Raw genomic sequence first — 5,707 nt, 5'->3', positions numbered from 1 at the left:
ATATATATATATATATATATATATATATATATATATGTATGTATGTATAAAAGAAGATACTCTGAAACTCCCATACTCCCTCCCTTCAGATGAAACTCTCATGGCATCCAACAACATCAGAGAGTTGGGAGCATTTGTGGACAACAACATAAGCTGGGCGGCTCATATAAACAGCAAAGTTGACATGGCCCGCAAAATGTGTTCCCGGATTCTCAAAACTTTCCAGTCGAGAGATATCCACACCATTATCCTTCTCTTCTCCACTTTTGCCCGACCCCACCTTGAATACTGTTTGTTTACTGTGGTCTAACCACACGAAACAAAGTATCATGAAAATTAAAGCAGCTCAAAGGGCAATTACAAAAAAGATAGATGGCATGACAGGCCTTGATTATTGGCGTCGACTAGAAAAGCTCAAACTTTATCCTCTCCAACGCTGCCGTGAACGCTACATCATCTGCATGACGTGGAACATATTTCATCAGCATTGCCCGAGCAGATCCGAATGGAGAGTTGCCCTATCTCCTACCCTGTCGACGATCTTCAGAAGCTTAGTCATCTGCAAAAATTCTAATGCTGCTGTATTCGATGAAGTCATGATATCATTGATGTAAATAATGTAAAGGAGTAGTCCTGATACAGTGCCTTGTAGAACTCCACTGATAACTTGCTGAGTTTGATGGAACATCATCGATCATTACATGCTGGGTTCTGTTCATCATTAAACGTTCAATCCGCTTTAAGTTTCCCTCGGTCTCGAATGTAGGATAGTTTCTTTAATAGGATGCTGTGGTCAACCTTGCTGAAGTCTAGGTATATGACATCTGCACTGGAACCTGGAGACCTCTCCCAGAGCCTTTAGCATGCCATTAAAGTGAAGCAGGAGTTGTGACAGGCAGTCTCTGCCATTGCAGATTCCAGCTGGTAGAGAATATGCAGGTTGTTACTTTCGCGAAAGTGAGTTACTCGAGATTTCACCACTCTCTCAAATAATTTGAGATGAGAGGTAGATTCATTGGCAACGATTTCTCGTCCTGTTTGAAATCTGGGACAATCGAATAGGATAAGACATTATCATCCAGTGGTTTTCCCCAAAGAATAGTTATGTATGTATGTCTCTTCTATTTCTTAATTATAAATCTTCCACTGAGGAGGAAGCCGGTTTCCAACAAAGATACAAGGATCCCTCTTTGGGATGTAGTTAACGGACAAATTCCCGTTTAGAACTTGAGAAAAATCTTGCACATTTTTACTGTTCCATGCACAGAGCCAGTCAGTTTCTCTTTCTAAAAATCCCAGTTCATCCAGATTCTCCTTTAAGCATTTACTAACAAAACCTAGTGCTCCAATTATTATTGGTATGAATATGAATTCATAGTCTGGACATAGAAGCTGAAGGTTTCGAAGGAGTTGTCCATAGATATCCTCTTTTTCTTTGATTTTCAAAGAGATATTTACATCTCCAGGGCAGCTGACCTCTATGATGGTATATACCTTTGCCCGACTGTCCCAAACAACAATATCCGGCCTGTTATGTTTACATTTAACAGAAATTTTGATGGGAATATTCCACCAGTATTCTTTGAGTTGGTGTTTATATATGTGTTCCATAGCAGAGGGATTTTCTAAGTTTATTTGAGGACAGTCTTCTTTGCGGGTGGCATTGTAAATTGTTTTATCGACAACATCGTGCCGCATAGGGAGGTAGTACCGTGATGACATTTTAGGACAGTTGCTAATCACATGCGTGATGTCTTCCACAGAAACATGACATAGCATACACATGCGGTTGCACATTGGGACTACAAGAGCGTCACTGTCTCTCTTGTTCACCAGGTACTTTGTGACAATATCCTGTTCCTGGATTGAAAACGCATAGCCTTTAAAGTGTAATGTGATGTAGTGGTCTTGTTCCAAGAGAGGCAGCGCTTTGTGTCAATTCTACTGTCTTCTTCGAGCTTCCGGGAAACTTCCCCATGCATTGTCTTTTTTTTTTGTATGCTGAATGCTTCCGCCCCCCCAGGTCTTCTCTGAGGTAAGAGAACCCAGCTGTTTTGGGGCTGTATAGATCATCAGGAAGAGGCTGGAAATGACGATGCCCTGGGAAGGACGCTGGGTCTCGATGATAACCAGCTGGACAGCCTGTTCCGAAGAACGTTCGGGCCGAAGACACTGGATAACTTCCAAAAGTCTTTGGCCTGGCAGTGTTACCGCAGAGCCCTACTCGTTCGGGATAAAGCCATGAGACACGGCCACCCTGGGCCGACGGCCTGTCCAAGATGCGGGCAGGGCGTGGAAACCGTCCTGCACGCTATTGTTCAGTGTCCGGGTATTTCAGAAATATGGGTTTATGCGGAACAACTATTGTCTGATGGAAGAAGAATACAGCTATCGTCTGAGTCAATTGTAAAAATTAACCCGCCGGATTTCTTGACGAAAGAAGGTAAGAATTGTTTTCTCGTAGTAGTAGCAATTGCGAGAGAAGTGATTTGGAAGTCGAGAATGAAAGGTATCGTAACATATACCTGCGTCTCCAGCCTCGACCTCGTGAAAATGTTCACTTTTCCCTTGAAAATGAAGGTGGGGCTGGAAATGAGGTGTTTGTCAGAGAGTGAATTTAAAAAAACGATGGACGCGTGTAGTACGCATGTTGGGGGTGAAAGGCCCTGCGTGAGCACGATTGAGTGACTACCAGTAAGTCGGTGCTAAAGACAGGGCTCGGAGCATACCTGTTTTGAACACCTCATCGTGTGATTTATTGTTTGTGGTTTGTGATTTATTGTTTGGGATTTATTGTTTGTAATTTATTGCTTGTAATTTATTGTGTTGTAATTCATTCGATTTCATTGTACATGAACATTTTATATCATTCGATTGTATGTGACCCCAATCACATTGTATTTTCCCCTCTATGTTAGCCCGCATAGGTAATAAAAAATCAGATCATCAGGTAGAGAGTGTTTCTTCAGGAGCTCACTGCCAAATCGTACATTGTTGCTCACTTCACTTTTCAGCACTGCATTTATATATTTATTTTTGCTGTTGTTGTTCAGCAGGTGCTGCCTGAGTGATACCATACGGCATTCGAAGGCCATCTGCACTGATCTCAGGCCTCTACCACCTTCATTTCTTCTTAGGTAGAGCCTGTCAACATCACTGTTTCTGTGAAAGTTCCCAGGATTTTGATATCTATGGAGTGCGCGCGCGTGTGTGCGTGTACATGTGCGTGCGTATGTGTGTGTGTGTATGTGTGTGTGTATGCGTATGTGTGTGCGTGCGTGCGTGTACATGTGCATGTGTGTGTATGTGTGTGTGTGTGTATGCGTGTGTGTGTGTATGTGTCTGATATGGACTTGTGATGCATAAAAGCAATTTTGTGTAAATCGTTAACGGAACATAATCAAGAGTGTTTATATGCGCCACAAGTCAATATGAGATGTTCTCTCATGGTCACCAACGCAGTATTCTGTGTTCTAAAACAACATACATTTTTAAGTGGACGCACACACACCACACGCATACACACCACATGCACCACACACACACACATATATATATATATACATATGCATATATATGTATATATTTTTGTACATTTATTTATATGTGTGTGTATATATATATGTATGTGTGTGTAGAATACAGGAGAAACAAGTTTTAAGAAACATTATATTAGTTTAACGTTTAGAAAGAAGCGAAAGAGTTTTGCGGTTCCGGGTGCTATTCCTCCATCAGAAGAATGATAGAGAGATGTAGTTGTGAAATGAATGCTATTTGTTTTGTGGATGTTATCTACTATTAATAAGGTGCATGGATGTGGAATGGGGAATTAACTTCATAGGAAATATATATGCACAGATCTAATGTTTTCCTGCCTTTGTATTGTAGATGTCTATCGATGAATACATTTCCGAGCAATTATATATATTGCAATGAAAGTTTGAAATTTTCTGTGAAATTCAAGATATACAGTCTTAGAGAATCACTGACATTTACGAGCTGCCGTAAATAATCTAAAAAATTAGTCATGACAAATTTCGAGTATTACATTTAGTACTTAAAAAAGGTATAATTTATGGGAATTTACACAATTCTATGAATGTTATTCATATTACTGACTTATTTACGTCAAAAGAATTTACAAACTTCGAGAAAACGTGAAATAGTTTTTAACGATTGAACTGCAAGTAAATAAAACAATAGACAATGACGTGTAAATATTGCGTCAAAACCTCTTTTGGATAGAAAAAGTCGAAGGCTGCCTGGGGTGTTTAAACCTAATATTTACATAGTTTTATTTGTAGTTTTATCTACTTCGAGTTCAATCCATTAAAAACGATTTATTTCACTGATTTATTTTATTACAAACACCGCATTGATAAAATGAAAAGTGGTCACCCTGTGTGTTTTGAAAGGGTGAAGAGAGTTGACTAATGGGTGCAAGACACTTGGGGGAAAACCTACAACTATCCTGCTAATGATAAATAGTGTTCAAGTGGTTATGAGAACTGAAAAAATTAGTAGATATATTTGAGTAAAATATAAATATATATATTTTGGCTTTGTTGAATCGAGGGCAGAGGTGTGTAAAATAATAGTAGTTGGCTGGTTGAGATGAAATAGTCTGGTTTGTTGATGCTGATGATATATATCTGTAGTGTTTGATTGGGGAAAATTGTTTGTCGCAGGTGAAAGTTTAAGGAAACATAGATGATGTTTGAGAATTATTGTTTGGGATTCGAATGAGTGGTTATTAGTTTGACAAGATTTGGAAAAATATTCCTTCTAATTTTGTTTTCTGTATATATTTCCGTTGCGGAGGTGGGTTAAATCCTATCCTTACTGCAATAACATGTCCACACGTAGAAAAGGGAGAGCAAGCTCCAACACCTTCGCCAGTAATAGAAAAACAGTTTAATATCGATGTTCCAATATTAGGAACACATCAAATATTAATCTGATAATATCATATACTACACTTTGATCTTAGCCAAAAGGCCGAGAAGCGATAAAACGAGTGTTACATGGCCGATATAAGATGTGATAAGCAACTGGAGGCTGAATGACGTGTGTTTCGAGAAAAAAATACCTGAAATTAATTAAGTTCAACGGTTGTAAAATCAGAAATATTTTCCTTTGATCTATAATTAATAATCTGCTTTCATACGTTTATTTTGTAGATGCCCACTGAAGAGGTAGAAGCTTTGCTATATTTATGAGCTGTTCTCTCTCTGTCATTTTTTTTTTCTGATAGTTATGACAAATATTGAGTGGTTAATTTATCACTTGTAGAAAAATATTTATTTTCGGAAAATTAGCAAACATTCTATGAATATTGCCCATATTTTACTGATTATTTTTTTTATCGACTCTGCAATAATGCAATGTAAAGTAGCCACACTGCATATTTTGAAATGGGAATATAATGCCAATTGACTGAGAGTAAAGCATTTCATGCGAAGCTACACAGATTGTGCTAAAGTATGATATTGTATTTGGATTACTATGGGGACTGAATAATAAGTAAAGGTTCTTTTCAGACTTGTAGAGGAGTGTAAAATGACTGAGATGAAGTTATGAAATTCATTGACGCTGGTAATAAGCATATATTGTTGTTTGGTAGTTGAAAGTTGCTTGAACAGTGTCAGAGTTCAAAATTGAGAAATACGGCATGCGATCTGATTATGGCGTTATTAGTTTGAGAAAG

General features: G+C 38.4%; 1 non-coding gene across 1 annotated transcript; it reads right to left on the bottom strand.

Annotated features, from left to right (window-relative positions):
- Nucleotides 1–4,816: 4,816 nt before the first annotated feature.
- LOC128247432 (U2 spliceosomal RNA) lies at nucleotides 4,817–5,010 on the bottom strand. The gene has a single exon (XR_008263819.1). It is a non-coding gene; the product is annotated as a U2 spliceosomal RNA (small nuclear RNA).
- Nucleotides 5,011–5,707: the final 697 nt, after the last annotated feature.

This window comes from Octopus bimaculoides, chromosome 3, assembly GCF_001194135.2.
Source record: "Octopus bimaculoides isolate UCB-OBI-ISO-001 chromosome 3, ASM119413v2, whole genome shotgun sequence".
Lineage (NCBI taxonomy): Eukaryota > Metazoa > Mollusca > Cephalopoda > Octopoda > Octopodidae > Octopus > Octopus bimaculoides.
The sequence above is the reverse complement of the archived record's forward strand: the minus strand, read 5'-3'. Positions and strand labels throughout refer to the sequence as shown.